Raw genomic sequence first — 21,661 nt, forward strand, 5'->3', positions numbered from 1 at the left:
AAGATATTTTGGACAGCCCCACACCTACCCACTCACTTTTCCCACTTCATTCCCTCCACCTCCTTCTCCAAGCTTTCGGCTGCCTCCTCCTCCTCACCTCATTTCCACCATAGATTCATCAAAATTAAGTGGTGAAATTACCTTTTTTTATAGGTAAGTAAGGGGAAAGCTATCTTCATGATGTAGATCTACTTTTTTTCTCCCTAACTCGCTCCAACAATGTGCATATGCACTTTTTGTGGCCTAGCTAGATCTATGTATGTTTGTGGTGTTGCATGTGTTTGTGGTGTTGCATATATGTTTGTGTTTGCAGGTACCGGTATTTGAAATGCGATAGTTGCCAATATTTTGCCGGAATGTTGATTCATTTCCGTTTCGGCGAGAATTTTGGCACTATGCATTCTTTTTGGTCCTATTTTTAGGGAAGGTCATGCCAAAAATTTTCTTGGTTCTAAAATATCGTTTTGCTCTACCCCGCAGGCGACCATGCTTTGCACGATGACCGAAGGCATCGTGAATAGGTTTTTGAGCTCCGCAAAGGTCGAGATGCTCTTGCGTGGACCCGATTCCGGGTAGGTGCGGGACCACCTGCTCTTGCGTGGTTTCACGGATGGCTATCGGTGGCAAGGTGATGAAGATGACTATGAAGTCGTCCATGGGGGCCGGGCAAGAAATGAGGAAGGGCAACAAGACAAGTACCACCGCGGCGAGGGCGGGCGAGAAGACGAAGAATCTCCAGGACATGATCACGGCGGTGATGCTGTACACAGTCATCATGTAGAAGATGTCATACATGATGATGAGGAAGATCAAGATGACGGGCATGATCATGAAGATGAAGATGCCAGAGCAGACGACGATGGAGGCTGGGTGTAGGACCCTCATACTCAAGAGCTGCTTCTCAAGCAGACGGATAACGCAAGAGCTGCCGCCCGAGAGAAAGCCAAGCTGGATCAACTGGAGATAGACGCGGTTACTCCATTATATGAAGGATGCAAGCCCGAGGATACCCGCCTGAAAGTAACGCTCATGGCTCTGGAGATGAAGGTAAAACACAAAATGACCGACGCATGCTTCGACGAGAACATGTCATTCTGGCACGAACGTCTTCCCAAGGGGAACAAGTGCCCGACCAGTTTCGAGGAGCCGAAGAAAATCGTGTGTCCTCTGGATTTACCGTACGTGAAATACCATGTGTGCATGAATAATTGCATCATTTATCGGGACGAGCACGCGGAGTCTACCATATGTCCGGTGTGCGGCGTCACTCGATACAAGAAGAGGAAGAAAGCTCCTCGAAAATCGGTGTGGTACTTTCCGATCACTCCTCATCTGCAGCGGTATTTCACGGACCCTAAGGTAGCAAAGCTCCTGCGTTGGCACGCGGATAGGAAGGAGAAGAAGCGGGAAGATGACGGAAATGATCCGGAGATAAATAAAAAAGACAAGATGCCGAGTCACCCTAAGGATGCGAGCCAGTGGCAAGCGTTGAACTTCAAATACCCAGAATTTGGGAAGGATCCAAGGAACATCGTGCTGGGCGCGAGCACCGATGGAGTCAATCCGTTTGGCAGCCAGAGAAGCACACATAGCACGTGGCCTGTGTTTGTGTGGATGTACAACCTTCCCCCCTGGTTGTGCATGAAGAGGAACTACATTCACATGAGTATGCTAATTGAAGGACCGAAACAACCAGGGAACGACATCAATCTGTATCTGGGGCTGCTGAAAGAGGAGCTAGACACGCTGTGGAAAACGCCAGCCAATACGTGGGATGCCGCAGAGAAAGAATATTTCCCTATGAGAGTCGCACTGCTCACGAAGGTGCATGACTATCTCGGTTACGGATATCTCGCGGGGCAGGTAGTCCACGGATTTTCTGGATGCGTTAGGTGCATGGATGACACAACGTATCGCCAGCTAGATAGAGATCCCGGGTCTTCGAAAACCGTGTTCACGGGACATCGAAGGTGGCTTCGCGACGATGACCCGTGGAGGAAACGTAAGGATCTGTTTGATGGTGAAACCGAACCCCGAAAACGCCCGCGTACGAGAAGCGGCGAGGAAATAGACGAGCTGTTGAAAAATTGGAAAGATTGCCCACTGTCGGGAAAGAAGCAAAAGGCGCCAGAGCCGGGAAAGAAGCAAAAGGCGCCAGAGCCGTTGCTGAAGGTATGGAAAACGAGGTCTATTTTCTGGGACTTATCGTACTGGAAGATCCACCGTGTGCCTCACAGCCTTGATGCCATGCATATCACGAAGAACGTGTGCGAGAGTCTGCTTGGTACCCTGCTCAACATGCCAGAGAGGACCAAAGATGGGCCGAAAGCAAGGGCAGACTTGAAATCAATGGGCGTCAGGTAGGAGCTTCACGCTAATGATGATGATGATGATGAGGCGAAGCAGGACACAGAAACTCGTCGCAAAGGCAAAAAGGCCAAGAAGACTGGAAGTGACTACCCTCCCGCGTGCTTCACTCTAAGTCAGGAGGAGATCGAGCAGTTTTTCACCTGCCTCGTAGGAGTAAAACTTCCTTACGGTTACGCGGGGAAGATAAGCAGATACCTAGACCCAACGAAGCAGAAGTTCAGCGGGATGAGGTCTCACGACTGTCACGTGCTGATGACGCAGATACTTCCGGTTGCAATCCGTGGGATCATGGACGCGCACGTCCGTGAAACACTATTTGGCCTATGAAACTTTTTCGACGTCATCTCTCGGAAGTCAATTGGCGTGAGGCAACTGAGAAGGCTATAGGAAGAGATCGTGGTGATACTATGCGAGCTTGAGATGTACTTCCCGCCCGCATTCTTCGACATTATGGTGCATCTGCTGTTCCATATCGTGGAGGATATCATCCAACTCGGGCCGACGTTCCTGCACAGCATGATGCCGTTCGAAAGGATGAATGGTGTCATCAAAGGATACGTTCGCAACATGTCACGTCCGGAGGGAAGTATAGCCAGGGGCTTTCTGACCGAAGAGTGCATCTTCTACTGCACGAATTATCTAGGCATCGAGAACCCCGTTGGTCTGCCCGTCAACAGGCACCTTGGCAGGCTTGTTGGATGGGGTCACCGTGAGGGTCGCCGCGAAATGCATGTCGACTTTGAGGGTCGACTCGCCGACTTTGAAAGGGCAAACCTAGTCGCGCTACAACACATAGACGTGGTCGATCCTTGGGTGGTAGAGCACAAACCTTTATTGAGAAGACGTACAATGACCGAGGCCAACAGAGGACGGACGGAGATATAATCAAAGAGCACAACTCATGTTTCACGCGTTGGTTCAAGCAGAAGCTTCTGTCGTACCCTTTACATGATGATTCTTCCACGGAAGAACAACTCATATTCGCCTTGTCACAGGGCGCCGAGCACAACCTGATGACCTATGAGGCGTACGATATCAACGGCTACACATTCTACACCGAGAACAAGGACATGAAGAGCGATGGTTATCAGAACTCCGGGGTAACGATGGAATCCTACACCGGTAACGACAAGGACAGATACTACGGAAGGATCAAGGAGATCTGGGAGCTGAGCTACTTTGGAGAGAAGGTCCCGATGTTCCGTGTGAGATGGGCCAAGAGCGTCCTAAAAGAAGACCGGTATTTCATCACCATGGTTATACCCGAAGCCAAATCCAAGACCGCGGGCGCAAACGTCATCGCGAAAAATGAGCCATGGGTACTGGCTTCCCAAGTGGACCAATGCTTCTTCATTACTGACCCGTCAAAGCCCAGTCGTGTTGTTGTGAGGAGAGGCAAAAGGAAGATCATCGGAATGGATGGAGTAGCCAATGAGCAAGACTTCGACAAGTACGGCGACCCGAAGATCAAACATGACGACGACGATGAAGTAACAGCACACACCACAAGAAGAAGCAGGACCACCCTACCACGTCTGTTCCACAGAAGAACTCCATTTGCGAAAAAGAAGGGCAAGAAGATTGTGAACAGATAGCTAGCTAAGATCGATTGTATTTAATTCGTAGTCTTCATTTCTCGATTGTATTTCATGGGCACTTTTTGATATCATGAATATTTTTAAATTTCACGGGCACTTTTTGTAATTCATGAGGACACTCGATCTCGATCCCCCTCCACCGCCACCGACGAGCACCCGGCCCCGCGCACCGTCCCCTGCTCCACCGCCGCCGCCGATGATATTTTCAAGTAACAAATTTGAATATATTTTTTTTAAAAAATCATTACTGTTTTTATAAAAAAATATTACTGTTATGATTTAAACAAGTTTGAACATATTTAAACACAAATAAATATCAAACAGTATTTAAAATGCAAAAACAAAAATTACGGAGCCTGGGAATCGAACCTAGGACCTCCTGCTGTGTGTGCTACGTGCTAACCAGTCGGGCTAGTGGGCAGGTTCTGATGTGGATTGGGTTAGGTGCAATATAACCTGTGCTCGAACTGTAATAAAAGAAAAAATTCTAATAGCACACCGCTGCGGGGTGCGCCTTTGCTATCTAAAAAAAAAGGATTTCTAATGGCGCACCGCTGCGGGGTGCGCCATTGCTATCTAAAAAAAAGATTTCTAATGGCGCACCGCTGCGGGGTGCGCCATTGCTATCTAAAAAAAGATTTCTAATGGCGCACCGAGGTGTGGTGCACCATTAGTAAGCTTCCCCCTAGCTATCTCCCTCTCCCTCGCCAGTACCCCTTCGACCCTCTCTCCTTCGCCACCAGATCCACCCGCGTGCTGCCCCGACCCACGACGCCGCCGCCCCGACCCTCACCGGACTCCACCCCCGCCGCCCGGACCCTCGCCGGACTCCACACCCCCGCCGCCCCCGCGCCTCCACCCCCGCCGGAGCACGTCTTCTTCATCTGACCGACCCCATCTCGCCGTCGCCACAGCCTTCTGTTTCGCCGAGCGGCTTTGCCTCCACCGTCCGTCGCCCTTGCAACCTGGCCGCCGTCCGTCACTACCCGGCCCCTGTGCAGGTGCCCCTCCCTCCCCTCTTCCCCTTGCTTCACCCCATGCCTGATTGAGCCGACGCGCCAAGTACTAGGTTATGTTCTGAATTTTGGGGCGGTAGTGTGTGTAAGCGAGTGAGTAGTGTTATGCATCGGCGTCTTATGCTTCCTAGTTAGACTTGGGAGTTTGCATTTGCCAACATTTCTATATAAGCAAAGTTGCCTTCTGTTCTTGTTTGCATTATCTAATGCAATACACAGTCATGGATTGTCTAAGGTGAATATTTTAAGTACAACTTGCTGCAAAACCTGGAGTGCATTGGCATGTTCCTTTCTTTATGCCATTCCTGTAGTCTGTTTGCTAGGCACTTACAAGGACGCAATTAGTCAACCTTAAAACTCAACTGAATTGTATCGGTTACAGAAAACCAGTCCATGACAGATAGAAGCAATGACATGAGCTACTTCAGTGACCAGTTACACTTGCCTATACTTATCATTGTTTTGGTTTCTGAATATGCATCTGTGTGCCTGACAAGACTCCTCTAGTACACATAGTACTATTTTGCTAGAAGGTTTTGGGAATTGTCTTTATTTATTTATTGCAGAAGCTTTTGATTTTTGAGCATGTGTTTCTCCCAGGGTTGTTGTTCTTGCTGTAGGAATAAAATCCATGCCCTATTAACAATGTATTACAAGAATTGTTTTCTTTTGTGTGTTTCCCTGAAATATTGTGTTATAATAGAACTGTTCCTGGTTGTGGTCATGGCAGATAAATTTGTCATCAGTTTTTAGGTTGTCGAATCAGCAACTCGTAGTTGAATTGATTAGAGTTGGGTGAATGATTTAAACAAGTTTTAGAGTGGCTAGTATGTATGTAGTAGAGCTAGCAGTAGCAGCTGCTTCTACGGTACCTTCTTTGCTGTTCAGCTGTGTCAAACAAAATTCCAATGGACTATCGTGTGGATGATGCTAAACAGAGATAGGAGTAGTAGTGGTGGCCATCTAGTTGGACTACTACTGCTAGGACTTGCTCCAGATTTTAGGATTTCTTTTCTTTTAGGATTTATTTTCTTCTAGGACTAGGTTTTTATTATTTTTCTATTGTGATTGCTTTTTGAGCTCTTTATTTTTCATTTCCTACTATCCTTATCCTAATTATCTTAAATTGTTATGATGTGTGTAACAGGATTAGATCTTGGATTTGCTAGTGGACTTTGGGAGTTTCTTAGCCAGCTTGGTGAATCCATATTTTTCACTATTTCAGCAAGTCTTTTGTAAGCATTAAACTTTCAGCACTACATTTCTATCTTATGTGTACAAAAAAATTGTATAGAAATATGCTGAATTTTCTGCTCTAATTGTTGCTCAAAGAAATTTAGCAAAAAAATGGGGTCCTGGGAGACGCCGCTGCTGCTTGAGGCCCTTGAGAGGCCCTTCGTGTCGTGATGATTTTGCAGGTACCCCGAGAGGCCCTTGAGTTTGCCGGAATGTTGATTAACTTCCATTCCGGCAAATTCGGCTACTCCATATGTCCTATTTTCAGCAAAGGTCATGCTGAAATTTTCCGTGAATTTTTAGCATGACTTTGCTAAAAATCGGACATATGAGGTACTTGCTACTAATGCATGGGCCCGGGTATCTTAGTACTTAATTAAGTAGGATCAACTGCCCCTTTATTCTTGCTGCATTAAACCATAGGTGGCAATAGAGCCAAGTGATTAGGCCCAACTTAGAAATTCTCCTCAGCATCGATAAACCCTAGATGATAAACCCAACATAGGTGGCAATAGAGCCAACTGATTAGTGCCAAGTGATTAGGCCCAACCTAGGGTGCCTCGGCATCGATAAACCCTAAATGATGAAAACTTAGCATTTAGGGTGCCTCGGCGTCGACAAACCCTAAATGATGAAACCTTGGCTTTTAGGGTGCCTTGGTGTCGATGAGAACCTAAAAGATGTACGCTTAGGCTTTTAGGGTGCCTCGGCGTCGACAAACCCTAAATGATAAAAGCTTAGCTTTTAGGATGCCTCGGTGTCGACAAACCCTAAATGATGAGACCATGATCTTGTTCCTTGACAATAACCAACTTTCTGACCAAACTTTTTTCCTATTTAGAGCGAAACATGGCCCACAACGATGAGGCCGGCGGTTCGGGCGGCAAGCAATTCTGGGAGCTGACCCAGGAGTTGGAGGAAGAACCTCACCGCTATGAGGACGCCGCGGCAGACACCGATCCTGACTACACAACCCCTAGTGGCGTCGGGGATGACACCACTGATGATGGCGCCGCGGATGCCACCACTGATGATGGCGGCGCACGCACAGATGGCAGCCAACCGAAGAAGCAACGGAAGGACCGGCGCCCGAACGTGCTCAGCACCGTCAGGGAGGAATTTACTGAAGTGAACTCCGACGGGCATCCGACGGCGCCCAAACACGTAGTCAAGGGGTACTCGATTCAGCTCGGGTGCATTCTCCGGAGCACCGCCTCGATCAACACCGAGAACCTAAGGCATAAGGAACGAGGGAATTTGCACAGCCTCCTCTTCACGAAGGTGCACGAACGATACAAGTTCCCCGCTGAGTTCGCAAACACAAGCCTCTCGGGTAATAAAGTGAACGGTGCCGCCCTCACGACGATGAGCACGGCCCTGTCTACTTGGAAAAGCACGGTGAAGGCAATGATTGACAAAGGTGATAGTTATGAGAAGATCAAGGCAAAATAGCCTTTGATGAGCGAAGATGACTACAAGGAGTTCAAGATCAATTGCGAGAGCCCCGCAACCTCCGAATCAAGTCAGTGGGGGAAAGAAATGCGGCAGTTGAACATAGGGGTCCACCAACTCGGTCCCGGCGGTTATAGAGTGGCGGAGCCTGTATTGGACAAGGAGGAAGCGGAGCATGCCGAGCAAGGCCTACCGCCCCGCTTCGAGAAATACAGCGACAAGCAGACCAGGAAATTTCTCAGGGCCCGGTACAAGGAGGACCCGGTAACAAAGGAGCTTACCACGGATCCAAAGACCAAGGAGCTTGAGCTTGTTCTGGTAAGGAACACACCCCCGCGTAATTAGCTCCATATGGTTGCATTCTAATTAATCCCCAATATTTCTAAATGGTTCACGTTCCTTCCGCAGGACAAAGAAAGCAGTAGTGCGGGGTCGCCTCAGAGCTCCCCTTTCGACACCCCTTTGAATAGGGCATTGAACTTAATGAAAAACAGGGATAAGCTCAATAAGCCGACGTCAGCTGGTCGTGTGGCCGGCAAAGGCTTGTCCTCAAAATGGTCATCATACTATGGCGCTGGTGGGCGAAAGGAGAAAAAGACCAGCTCGGAAAGCTAGTCGTGCGAGGTTGAAGCACTCAAGGCGCAAGTGGCGCGGATTCCGGAGATGGTCCAAGAGAAGTGCAACAACAACTCGGATCGACGCTTACCGGAATTATGCCTACCTTGATTCATAGGATAACGAAGTAGATTGCGGGTGGCCAACAGGGGCCGCCCCCGATTCCCAGCTTCATGGCCAGCAACTCACACAACGCGCAGGCGGCGCCATTAGTGTCTCCGGCAGCGGCGGTATTGGTGTCTACGGCGGCGGCGCCATTGGTGTCTCCGGCGGTGGCGGTATTGGTGTCTCCGACGCCGGCATTGGAGCTTAATGCACCCGGGTGTACGCCGGCCGGCACCTCGCCAGCAAGCGGCCCCTCCGTCAGTTGCACGCCCGCCGTTGGCGGTGCCTCGACATTAGCCGAGCTCAACGGCATCACGGTAACTAAGCCTCTCGGCCGAGGACTTCATCTCCTTGCCTTTGACTGGGCATCCCTGACGCCCTACATGTTTTCGCAGGGCGCCGCCTATTGGAAATATGCCCTAGAGGCAATAATAAAAGGATTATTATTATATTTCCTTGTTCATGATAATTGTCTTTTATCCATGCTATAATTGTGTTGTCCGGAAATCGTAATACATGTGTGAATACATAGACACCAACATGTCCCTAGTAAGCCTCTAGTTGACTAGCTCGTTGATCAACAAATAGTCATGGTTTCCTGACTATGGACATTGGATGTCATTGATAACGAGATCACATCATTAGGAGAATGATGTGAAGGACAAGACCCAATCCTAAACATAGCACAAGATCGTATAGTTCGTTTGCTAGAGTTTTTCCAATGTCAAGTATCTTTTCCTTAGACCATGAGATCGTGTAACTCCCGGATGCCGTAGGAGTGCTTTGGGTGTACCAAACATCACAACGTAACTGGGTGACTATAAAGGTATACTACGGGTATCTCCGAAAGTGTCTGTTGGGTTGACATGGATCAAGACTGGGATTTGTCACTCTGTATAACGGAGAGGTATCTCTGGGCCCACTCGGTAATGCATCATCATCATGAGCTCAAAGTGACCAAGTGTCTGGTCACGGGATCATGCATTACGGTACGAGTAAAGTGACTTGCCGGTAACAAGATTGAACGAGGTATTGGGATACCGACGATCGAATCTCGCGCAAGTAACGTACCGATTGACAAAGGGAATTGTATACGAGGTTGCTTGAATCCTCGACATCGTGGTTCATCCGATGAGATCATCGAGGAGCATGTGGGAGCCAACATGGGTATCCAGATACCGCTGTTGGTTATTGACCGGAGAGCCGTCTCGGTCATGTCTACATGTCTCCCGAACCCGTAGGGTCTACACACTTAAGGTTTGGTGACGCTAGGGTTGTAGAGATATGAATATGCAGTAACACGAAAGTTGTTCAGAGTCCCGGATGAGATCCCGGACGTCACGAGGAGTTCCGGAATGGTCCGGAGGTGAAGAATTATATATAGGAAGTTCAGTTTCGGCCATCGGGAGAGTTTCGGGGGTCAGCGGTATTGTACCGGGACCATCGGAAGGGTCCCGGGGGTCCACCGGGTGGGGCCACCCATCCTGGAGGGCCCCATGGGCTAAACTGGGAGGGGAACCAGCCCATAGTGGGCTGGTGCGCCCCCCTTGGCCCACCCCATGCGCCTAGGGTTGGAAACCCTAGGGTGGGGGGCGCCCCACTTGCCTTGGGGGCTACTCCACCCTTGGCGGCCACCCCCCCTAGGAGATCCCATCTCCTAGGGCCGGCGCCCCCCCCTAGGGGAGCCTATATAAAGGGGGGGAGGGAGGGGCAGCCGCACCCTTGAGTCTTGGCGCCTCCCTCTCCCCTGCTACACCTCTCCCTCTCGCAGTAGAACGGCGAAGCCCTGCTGTGGTGACCCCTGCATCCACCACCACGCCGTCGTGCTGCTGGATCTTCATCAACCTCTCTTCCCCCCTTGCTGGATCAAGAAGGAGGAGACGTCACGCTGACCGTACGTGTGTTGAACGCGGAGGTGCCGTCCGTTCGGCGCTAGGATCTCCGGTGATTTGGATCACGTCGAGTACGACTTCCTCATCCCCGTTCTTTGAACGCTTCCGCGCGTGATCTACAAAGGTATGTAGATGCAATCCGATCACTCGTTGCTAGATGAACTCATAGATGGATCTTGGTGAAACCGTAGGAAATTTTTTGTTTTCTGCAACGTTCCCCAACAGTGGCATCATGAGCTAGGTCTATGCGTAGTTCTCTTTGCACGAGTAGAACACTATTTGTTGTGGGCGTAGATATTGTCAACTTTCTTGCCGCTACTAGTCTTATTTTGCTTCAGCAGTATTGTGGGATGAAGTGGCCCGGACCAACCTTACATGTACGCTTACGTGAGACCGGTTCCACCGACTGACATGCACTAGTTGCATAAGGTGGCTGGCGGGTGTCTGTCTCTCCCACTTTAGTTGGAGCGGATTCGATGAAAAGGGTCCTTATGAAGGGTAAATAGAAGTTGACAAATCACGTTGTGGCTTTCATGTAGGTAAGAAAACGTTCTTGCTAGAACCCCATTGCAGCCACATAAAACTTGCAACAACAATTAGAGGACGTCTAACTTGTTTTTGCAGCAAGTGTTTTGTGATGTGATATGGCCAAAGTTGTGATGAATGATGAATGATATATATGTGATGTATGAGATGTTCATGCTATTGTAATAGGAATCACGACTTGCATGTCGATGAGTATGACAACCGGCAGGAGCCATAGGAGTTGTCTTTATTTTTTGTATGACCTGCATGTCATTGAGAAACGCCATGTAAATTACTTTACTTTATTGCTAAACGTGTTAGCCATAGTAGTAGAAGTAATAGTTGGCGAGCAACTTCATGGACACACGATGATGGATATCATGATGATGGAGATCATGGTGTCATGCCGGTGACAAGATGATCATGGAGCCCCAAGATGGAGATCAAAGGAGCTATGTGATATTGGCCATATCATGTCACTATTATTATTTGATTGCATGTGATGTTTATCATGTTTTTGCATCTTGTTTACTTAGAACGACGGTAGTAAATAAGATGATACCTCATAATAATTTCAAGAAAGTGTTCCCCCTAACTGGGCACCGTTGCGACAGTTCGTTGTTTCGAAGCACCACGTGATGATCGGGTGTGATAGATTCCAACGTTCACATACAACGGGTGTAAGACAGATTTACACATGCAAACACTTAGGTTGACTTGATGAGCCTAGCATGTACAGACACAGAAGACCGAAAGGTCGAGCATGAGTCGTATAGAAGATACGATCAACATGAAGATGTTCACCGATGTTGACTACTCCGTCTCACGTGATGATCGGACACGGCCTAGTTAACTCGGATCATGTTATACATAGATGACTGGAGGGATGTCTATCTGAGTGGGAGTTCATTGAATAATTTGATTTAGATGAACTTAATTATCATGAACTTAGTCTAAAATCTTTCCAACATGTATTGTAGATCAAATGGCCAACGTTGTCCTCAACTTCAACGCGTTCCTAGAGAAAACCAAACTGAAAGACGATGGCAGCAACTATACGGACTGGGTCCGGAACCTGAGGATCATCCTCATAGCTGCCAAGAAAGATTATGTCCTACAAGCACCACTAGGTGAAGCACCTGCTCTCCCTGCAGAACAAGACGTTATGAACGCTTGGCAGACACGTACCGATGATTACTCCCTCGTTCAGTGCGGCATGCTTTACAGCTTAGAACCAGGGCTCCAAAAACGTTTTGAGAGACACGGAGCATATGAGATGTTCGAAGAGCTGAAAATGGTTTTTCAAGCTCATGCCCGGGTCGAGAGATATGAAGTCTCCGACAAGTTCTTCAGCTGTAAGATGGAGAAAAATAGTTCTGTCAGTGAGCACATACTCACTATGTCAGGGTTACATAACAGCTTGACTCAGCTGGGAGTTAATCTCCCGGATGACGCGGTCATTGACAGAATCCTTCAGTCGCTTCCACCGAGCTACAAGAGCTTTGTGATGAACTTCAATATGCAGGGGATGGAAAAGACCATTCCTGAAGTATTTGCAATGCTGAAATCAGCAGAGGTAGAAGTCAAAAAGGAACATCAAGTGTTGATGGTGAATAAAACCACTAAGTTCAAGAAAGGCAAGGGTAAGAAAAACTTCAAGAAGGACGGCAAGGGAGTTGCCGCGCCCGGCAAGCAAGCTGCCGGGAAGAAGCCAAAGAATGCACCCAAGCCCGAGACTGAGTGCTTTTATTGCAAGGAAAGTGGTCACTGGAAGCGGAACTGCCCCAAATACTTAGCGGACAAGAAGGCCGGCAAAACGAAAGGTATATGTGATATACATGTAATTGATGTGTACCTTAGCAGTACTCATAGTAGCTCCTGGGTATTTGATATCGGTGCAGTTGCTCACATTTGTAACTCAAAGCAGGAGCTGCGGAATAAGCAGAGACTGGCGAAGGACGAGGTGACGATGCGCGTCGGGAATGGTTCCAAGGACAATGTGATCGCCGTCGGCACGCTACCTCTACATTTACCTACGGGATTAGTTTTGAACCTCAATAATTGTTATTTAGTGCCAAGTTTGAGCATGAACATTGTATCAGGATCTCGTTTAATATGAGATGGCTACTCATTTAAATCCGAGAATAATGGTTGTTCTATTTATATGAGAGATATGTTTTATGGTCATGCTCCGATGGTGAATGGTTTATTCTTAATGAATCTCGAGCGTAATGCTACACATATTCATAGTGTGAGTACCAAAAGATGTAAGGTTGATAATGATAGTCCCACATACTTATGGCACTGCCGCCTTGGTCACATAGGTGTCAAACGCATGAAGAAGCTCCATGCAGATGGACTTTTAGAGTCTCTTGATTACAAATCATTTGACACATGCGAACCATGCCTCATGGGTAAAATGACCAAGACTCCGTTCTCAGGAACAATGGAGCGAGCAACCAACTTATTGGAAATCATACATACTGATGTGTGCGGTCCAATGAGTGTTGAGGCTCGCGGTGGTTATCGTTATGTTCTCACCCTCACTGATGACTTGAGTAGATATGGGTATGTCTACTTAATGAAACACAAGTCTGAGACCTTTGAAAGGTTCAACGAATTTCAGAGTGAGGTTGAGAATCAACGTGACAGGAAAATCAAGTTCCTGCGATCAGATCGTGGAGGAGAATACTTAAGCCACGAATTTGGCACATACTTAAGAAAATGTGGAATAGTTTCACAACTCACGCCGCCTGGAACACCTCAGCGTAATGGTGTGTCCGAACGTCGTAATCACACTCTATTAGATATGGTGCGATCTATGATGTCTCTTACCGATTTACCGCTATCTTTTTGGGGCTATGCTTTAGAGACTGCCGCATTCACTTTAAATAGGGCTCTGTCAAAATCCGTTGAGACGACACCGTATGAATTATGGTTTGGGAAGAAACCTAAGCTGTCGTTTCTAAAAGTTTGGGGATGCGATGCTTATGTCAAGAAACTTCAACCTGAAAAGCTCGAACCCAAGTCAGAAAAATGCGTCTTCATAGGATACCCTAAAGAAACTATTGGGTATACCCTCTACCTCAGATCCGAAGGCCAGATCTTTGTTGCCAAGAATGGATCCTTTCTAGAGAAGGAGTTTCTCTCGAAAGAAGTAAGTGGGAGGAAAGTAGAACTTGATGAAGTATTACCTCTTGAACCGAAAAGTGGCGCAACTCAAGAAAATGTTCCTGAGGTGCCTGCACCGACTAGAGAGGAAGTTAATAATGATGATCAAGATACTTGTGATCAAGCTCCTACTGAACTTCGAAGGTCCACAAGGACACGTTCCGCACCAGAGTGGCACGGCAACCCTGTCTTGGAAATCATGTTGTTAGACAACGGTGAACCTTCGAACTATGAAGAAGCGATGGCGGGCCCGGATTCCGAAAAATGGCTGGAAGCCATGAAATCCGAGATAGGATCCATGTATGAAAACGAAGTATGGACTTTGACTGACTTGCCCGTTGAGCGGCGAGCCATAGAAAATAAATGGATCTTTAAGAAGAAGACATACGCGGATGGTAATGTGACCATCTATAAAGCTCGGCTTGTCGCTAAGGGTTATCGACAAGTTCAAGGGGTTGACTACGATGAGACTTTCTCTCCCGTAGCGAAGCTGAAGTCCGTCCGAATTATGTTAGCAATTGCCGCATACTATGATTATGAGATATGGCAAATGGACGTCAAAACGGCATTCCTTAATGGTTTCCTTAAGGAAGAATTGTATATGATGCAGCCGGAATGTTTTGTCGACCCTAAGAATGCTAACAAGGTATGCAAGCTCCAGCGATCCATTTATGGGCTGGTGCAAGCATCTCGGAGTTGGAATATTCGCTTTGATGAGATGATCAAAGCGTTTGGGTTTATGCAGACTTATGGAGAAGCCTGCGTTTACAAGAAAGTGAGTGGGAGCTCTGTAGCATTTCTCGTATTATACGTAGATGACATACTTTTGATGGGAAATGATATAGAGCTTTTGGACAGCATTAAGGCCTACTTGAATAAGAGTTTTTCAATGAAGGACCTTGGAGAAGCTGCTTATATATTAGGCATAAAGATCTGTGGAGATAGATCAAGACGCCTCATAGGTCTTTCACAAAGCACATACCTTGATAAGATATTGAAGAAGTTCAATATGGATCTGTCAAAGAAGGGGTTCTTACCTGTGTTGCAAGGTGTGAAATTGAGCTCAGCTCAATGTCCGACCATAGTAGAAGATATAGAAGAGATGAGTGTCATCCCCTATGCCTCAGCCATAGGTTCTATTATGTATGCCATGCTGTGTACCAGACCTGATGTAAACCTTGCCGTAAGTTTGGTAGGTAGGTACCAAAGTAATCCCGGCAAGGAACACTGGACAGCGGTCAAGAATATCCTGAAGTACCTGAAAAGGACTAAGGAAATGTTTCTCGTTTATGGAGGTGACGAAGAGCTCCTCGTAAAGGGTTACGTCGACGCTAGCTTCGACACAGATCTGGATGACTCTAAGTCACAAACTGGATACGTGTATATTTTGAATGGTGGGGCAGTAAGCTGGTGCAGTTGCAAGCAGAGCGTCGTGGCGGGATCTACATGTGAAGCGGAGTACATGGCAGCCTCGGAGGCAGCGCATGAAGCAATTTGGGTGAAGGAGTTCATCACCGACCTAGGAGTCATACCCAATGCGTCGGGGCCGATCAAACTCTTCTGTGACAACACTGGAGCTATTGCACTTGCTAAGGAGCCCAGGTTTCACAAGAAGACCAGGCACATCAAGCGTCGCTTCAACTCCATTCATGAAAATGTTCAAGATGGAGACAAGATATTTGTAAAGTACATACGGACCTGAATGTAACAGATCCGTTGACTAAACCTCTCCCTAGAGCAAAACATGATCAACACCAGAATTCCATGGGTGTTCGATTCATCACAATGTAACTAGATTATTGACTCTAGTGCAAGTGGGAGACTGTTGGAAATATGCCCTAGAGGCAATAATAAAAGGATTATTATTATATTTCCTTGTTCATGATAATTGTCTTTTATTCATGCTATAATTGTGTTGTCCGGAAATCGTAATACATGTGTGAATACATAGACACCAACATGTCCCTAGTAAGCCTCTAGTTGACTAGCTCGTTGATCAACAGATAGTCATGGTTTCCTGACTATGGACATTGGATGTCATTGATAACGAGATCACATCATTAGGAGAATGATGTGATGGACAAGACCCAATCCTAAACATAGCACAAGATCGTATAGTTCGTTTGCTAGAGTTTTTCCAATGTCAAGTATCTTTTCCTTAGACCATGAGATCGTGTAACTCCCGGATGCCGTAGGAGTGCTTTGGGTGTACCAAACTTCACAATGTAATTGGGTGACTATAAAGGTATACTACGGGTATCTCCGAAAGTGTCTGTTGGGTTGACACGGATCAAGACTGGGATTTGTCACTCCGTATAACGGAGAGGTATCTCTGGGCCCACTCGGTAATGCATCATCATGATGAGCTCAAAGTGACCAAGTGTCTGGTCACGGGATCATGCATTACGATACGAGTAAAGTGACTTGCCGGTAACGAGATTGAACGAGGTATTGGGATACCGACGATCGAATCTCGGGCAAGTAACGTACCGATTGACAAAGGGAATTTTATACGGGGTTGCTTGAATCCTCGACATCGTGGTTCATCCGATGAGATCATCGAGGAGCATGTGGGAGCCAACATGGGTATCCAGATCCCGCTGTTGGTTATTGACCGGAGAGCCGTCTCGGTCATGTCTACATGTCTCCCGAACCCGTAGGGTCTACACACTTAAGGTTTGGTGACGCTAGGGTTGTAGAGATATGAATATGCAGTAACACGAAAGTTGTTCAGAGTCCCGGATGAGATCCCGGACGTCACGAGGAGTTCTGGAATGGTCCGGAGGTGAAGAATTATATATAGGAAGTTCAGTTTCGGCCATCGGGAGAGTTTCGGGGGTCAGCGGTATTGTACCGGGACCATCGGAAGGGTCCCGGGGGTCCACCGGGTGGGGCCACCCATCCTGGAGGGCCCCATGGGCTAAACTGGGAGGGGAACCAGCCCATAGTGGGCTGGTGCGCCCCCCTTGGCCCACCCCATGCGCCTAGGGTTGGGAACCCTAGGGTGGGGGGGCGCCCCACTTGCCTTGGGGGCTACTCCACCCTTGGCCGCCCCCCCCCCTAGGAGATCCCATCTCCTAGGGCCGCCCCCCCCTAGGGGAGCCTATATAAAGGGGGGAGGGAGGGGCAGCCGCACCCTTGAGTCTTGGCGCCTCCCTCTCCCCTGCTACACCTCTCCCTCTCGCAGTAGAACGACGAAGCCCTGCTGCGGTGACCCCTGCATCCACCACCACACCGTCGTGCTGCTGGATCTTCATCAACCTCTCTTCCCCCCTTGCTGGATCAAGAAGGAGGAGACGTCACGCTGACCGTACGTGTGTTGAACGCGGAGGTGCCATCCGTTCGGCGCTAGGATCTCCGGTGATTTGGATCACGTCGAGTTCGACTTCCTCATCCCCGTTCTTTGAACGCTTCCGCGCGTGATCTACAAAGGTATGTAGATGCAATCCGATCACTCGTTGCTAGATGAACTCATAGATGGATCTTGGTGAAACCGTAGGAAATTTTTTGTTTTCTGCAACGTTCCCCAACACCGCCGATGTTCCTTGCACTCTCCTGCACTTCGTGGGCGGCGAGTTGGTCGATGTCGCCAAGGGCAAAATCGTTCAACCGGGCAACCCTGTGTTCCACGGTAATCCGATGCCACCCACAATGTATAGGGTTGAAGTGGTTCGGGTGCTGCGAGGCTGCGACGAGCTGTTACCTCCGATTCGACCCGCTAGGGCCGACGAAGAAGATGAGATGACCTTCAGCGCCTGCGTAAGCTGGCCCCTGCTTTGGCCGAAGAGCCAGATTTGTTTGGGGGCGGGGGACACCACCCCACAGACAAGACCGCCAGTCGTGCCGGCGCCAAGCCATGGCAAGAACGCCGCAATGCTACCGGACATGCCGGACATCCCTATGGCACAGGATCCGGACATGCATATGGCACAGGATCCGGACGACGATAATAACGACGATGGTACATTTACCAACGTCGATAAGTACTTTGCCGAACATGGGTACGGTGACGAGTTCTGCGGGCCTCCTTCTCAAGAACCCAAACAAGACGACCGCGATCTAGCTGGTACGGCGGAGAAACCCAATTGCAATAGGTGTCGTCTGGCGTTCAGTTCTCAGGAGATGCCTCCAGCTGCCGCCTTCACCGAGCCTCAGATAGCGGAGGTGCCAAATATTATCAGCCCCAACACGCTCAAGAAGGCGGTCTGTGAGCATAACTCGGTCCCATTACAGCAGATCAACAAGAAGGGCCGGAAACGGTCGACTAAAAAGGCCGCCGGTGCGAGCCAGCCGGCACCGAGTACGATCCGTGCTCAGGACGGGCCACCTTCACCTAAGGATATCTCGAGGAGGGTGCATATGGCGAGTAGTGAAAGTGCGTTATATCGACTAGAGGGGGGGGGTGAATAGGCGATTTTTATGAAAGTCTTCAAAACGTGGGAGTTATGAAGACAAACTATAGAAATAAACCTAATACCCTGCAGCGGAAGGTAGACTACACTAGGCAAGCCATAGTCAAGTATTCAATAGAGTGAAAGCACAATGACTAATAGCAGCAATGTAGTAAGGATCAGGTAGGAAGATATTGTGAAGCCAGACAGAACACGCAGTCACTCAGTGAAGACAAAAGATAGTGCAAACATACAATGACTTCACAAGGAGTAACAGTAAGTAAAGGGAAGGGAAGATGAAACCAGTGACTCGTTGAAGACAATGATTTGTTGGACCAGTTCCAGTTGCTGTGACAACTGTACGTCTGGCTGGGCGGCTAGGTATTTAAACCTTAGGACACACAGTCCTGAACACCCAGTCCTGAACACGCAGCTCAGGACACCCAGTCCTCACCGTATTCCCCTTGAGCTAAGGTCACACACACCTCGCCCAATCACTCTGGTAAGTCTTCAAGGTAGACTCCCAAACCTTCACAGACTTCGTCCACCGGCAATCCACAATGTCTCTTGGATGCTCAGAACGCGACGCCTAACCGGCTGGAGGATGCACATTCCTCAAGTGTAATAAGTCTTCAGATCACACAGACAAGAAGATTTGAGTGATGCCCAATTCTCTTTGGATCTGGGTGGTTAGGGCTTTATCCTCGCAAGGAATTCTCTCTCAAAGGCTTCGAGGTGGGTTGCTCTCAAACGACAAAAGCCGTACTCTCAATCTGAGCAGCCAACCGTTTATGGTTGTAGGGGGTGGGCTATTTATAGCCACTTGGCAACCTGACCTGATTTGTCTGAAATGACCCTGGGTCACTAAGGAACTGACACGTGTTCCAACGATCAGATTTCAAACTCACACGGTAACTTTACTTGGGCTGCAAGCAAAGCTGACTTGTCCGACTCTGGACAAGATTCGCTCTCATAGTCTTCACTCGAAGACATAGGTTTTGGTTAGGCATCACTTCAGTCATTCTGACTGGTTCTCTTGGACCCCACTTAACAGTACGATGGTTCCTATGACTCAACACAAAAGAAAAAGAACTACGAAAGATCTAAGTCTTCGAGCTCCATAGGCTTCATGTGGTGTCTTCTCTTGTCATAGTCTTCAATGAGAATATCTTCATATACCACCTTTGACTTCAATGTCTTCATACATTTTTAGGGGTCATCTCTGGTAGGAAAACCGAATCAATGAGGGACTTCTACCTGTGTTATCCTGCAATTCTTATAAACACATTAGTCCCTCAACTAGGTTTGTCGTCAATACTCGAAAACCAATTAGGGGTGGCACTAGATGCACTTACAGGTAGGGCGAGGCTACCGACAAATATGCTCAGTGCTGCAACCGGTGCTATGCGGAGTCTGCACGACAGTGTTCTTTCTTTGGAGAAGCGGCGTCTCAGAGAGAATGATGTGGCATACCCGGTTTTCGTGGCCAAGGTGCCAGAGGGCAAGGGCTTTGTGGATGGCGCCATCGGGGGTACGATCGTCCTGCGGTTTGATGACATCTTTGCTATGTTTAACCTTCATCCGCTGCACTACACCTTCGTTCGGCTGTTTTCGCTGAGTATGGAGATGCGGATCATTAGAGACAAGACCCTGGACATCGTGATCGTCGACCCCTTCTACATGCGTGCCAAGCTCTTGAGCAGCGCTGGGGACCGCCAAGTCGCGAGTTCACACCTCGAAGACGTCATTCTGGCAAACCCAGATAAGGATAACTTCCTTGTGGCTTACTTTCCCGAGTAAGTCATCCCTTAACCGCCCCGTAACATATGATTTCTTAGATTTCGATCGTTCTTTTTTTTCTAACATTCCGTGTTCTGTGCAGTGACACACATTGCACACTCATCCTCTTAAGCCTGAAATATTCCATGGCCACGTATTTCGACCCGAACCGTAACTCCAAGATAGTCTACACAAATATCAAGAAAGTTCTTGATAATGTTCTCCCTGGCTACGCCAAATCTGGAGGCACCTTCATCAGGGCAGTTCGTAAGTACGGCAAGCACGTGTTCGCCCACAATACGACGTTCTGCTGCGTCAAGCAGCCGCCTGGTGGTCAGAAGGATGCCTACTACGCCCTCCATCACATGCGGGCGATCGTAAGGGACCATAATCACCTTCTGCTACCAAATAATCTCAAAGATTGGGCCGCGAGCTTGTCGGCAATCCAGGACGCGGACATCAGACAAGAATTCTTTCGCATCCAGTCGGAGTTTGCGGACATCATCCATCAAGATGTCCTTCATACCTCGGGGCAGTTCTTCCTCAGATATCAACCGTCCAACATTGAGATAGACGGAATGCTACAAATGCAGGCTCACAACGCCCGCGATTTCATGACCATCACGACAGACGGCGGCTTCATCCACGCTCCTGTCCACGAGTCGAGTCGAAAGTAGTGATGTGTATTTATGAAACATTGATTGGCTCATGTTGTAATTAAACTTTAATGAATTGTATGTCTCTTTGGTTTGGACAGTCGTTCAACTTAGATGTAATCGATGCTATTTATTAGTAGGACCATGAATCGTGCTATTAATGTCTTGCTTTTCTCTTTCGATCCTTTTGTTGCATACTTATATATTGCTTATGTATGTATTGTCTGTTGTTTGGCTTGTGCATAGAGATGCCGTCATATGTCGTGTACAAAGGGTAAGGTTCCCGGAGTCTACGACGACTGGGATGAGTGTCGGAGACAGGTTCACCGTTTCAGCGGTAACAGTTACAAAGGGTACACCACTAGGGCGGAGGACGAATCTAGATACGCCCGCTATCTAGCGGGAGAGAGGAGGGAGCGTTGGAGGAAGCGGATGAAGACCAGTTTGATCGCGATGATGCTCATCGTGATGACCGCAGCTCTCTTCTATGTGATGGTAGTTTAGATGATTGATATCGACTTGTAATGCGAAGACAAACTCGATACTTGCGGTCTCAAGACTTGTAATGTTTTATCTTTGTTCGGTCTTTTGAATTCGGAGACTAATATAATGAATTTTATTCGGAGACTAATGTTCTATTGTATTCGATGAATCTGCTGTTGCTGTGTGCTACTGTCTATATTCTGTCAAATAATATATTTTGTAACCTGTGCAAAAATCAGAAAAGTAAAAAAAAAACCAAATATTCATACTAATGGCGCATCACCACAAGGTGCGCCATTAGTATGCCAAAGGATACTAATGGTGCATCAAGACAGAGTGCGCCATTAGTATGCCAAGTATACTAATAACGCA

The sequence above is a fragment of the Triticum urartu genome, chromosome 7, assembly GCF_003073215.2.
Source record: "Triticum urartu cultivar G1812 chromosome 7, Tu2.1, whole genome shotgun sequence".
Taxonomy (NCBI): domain Eukaryota; kingdom Viridiplantae; phylum Streptophyta; class Magnoliopsida; order Poales; family Poaceae; genus Triticum; species Triticum urartu.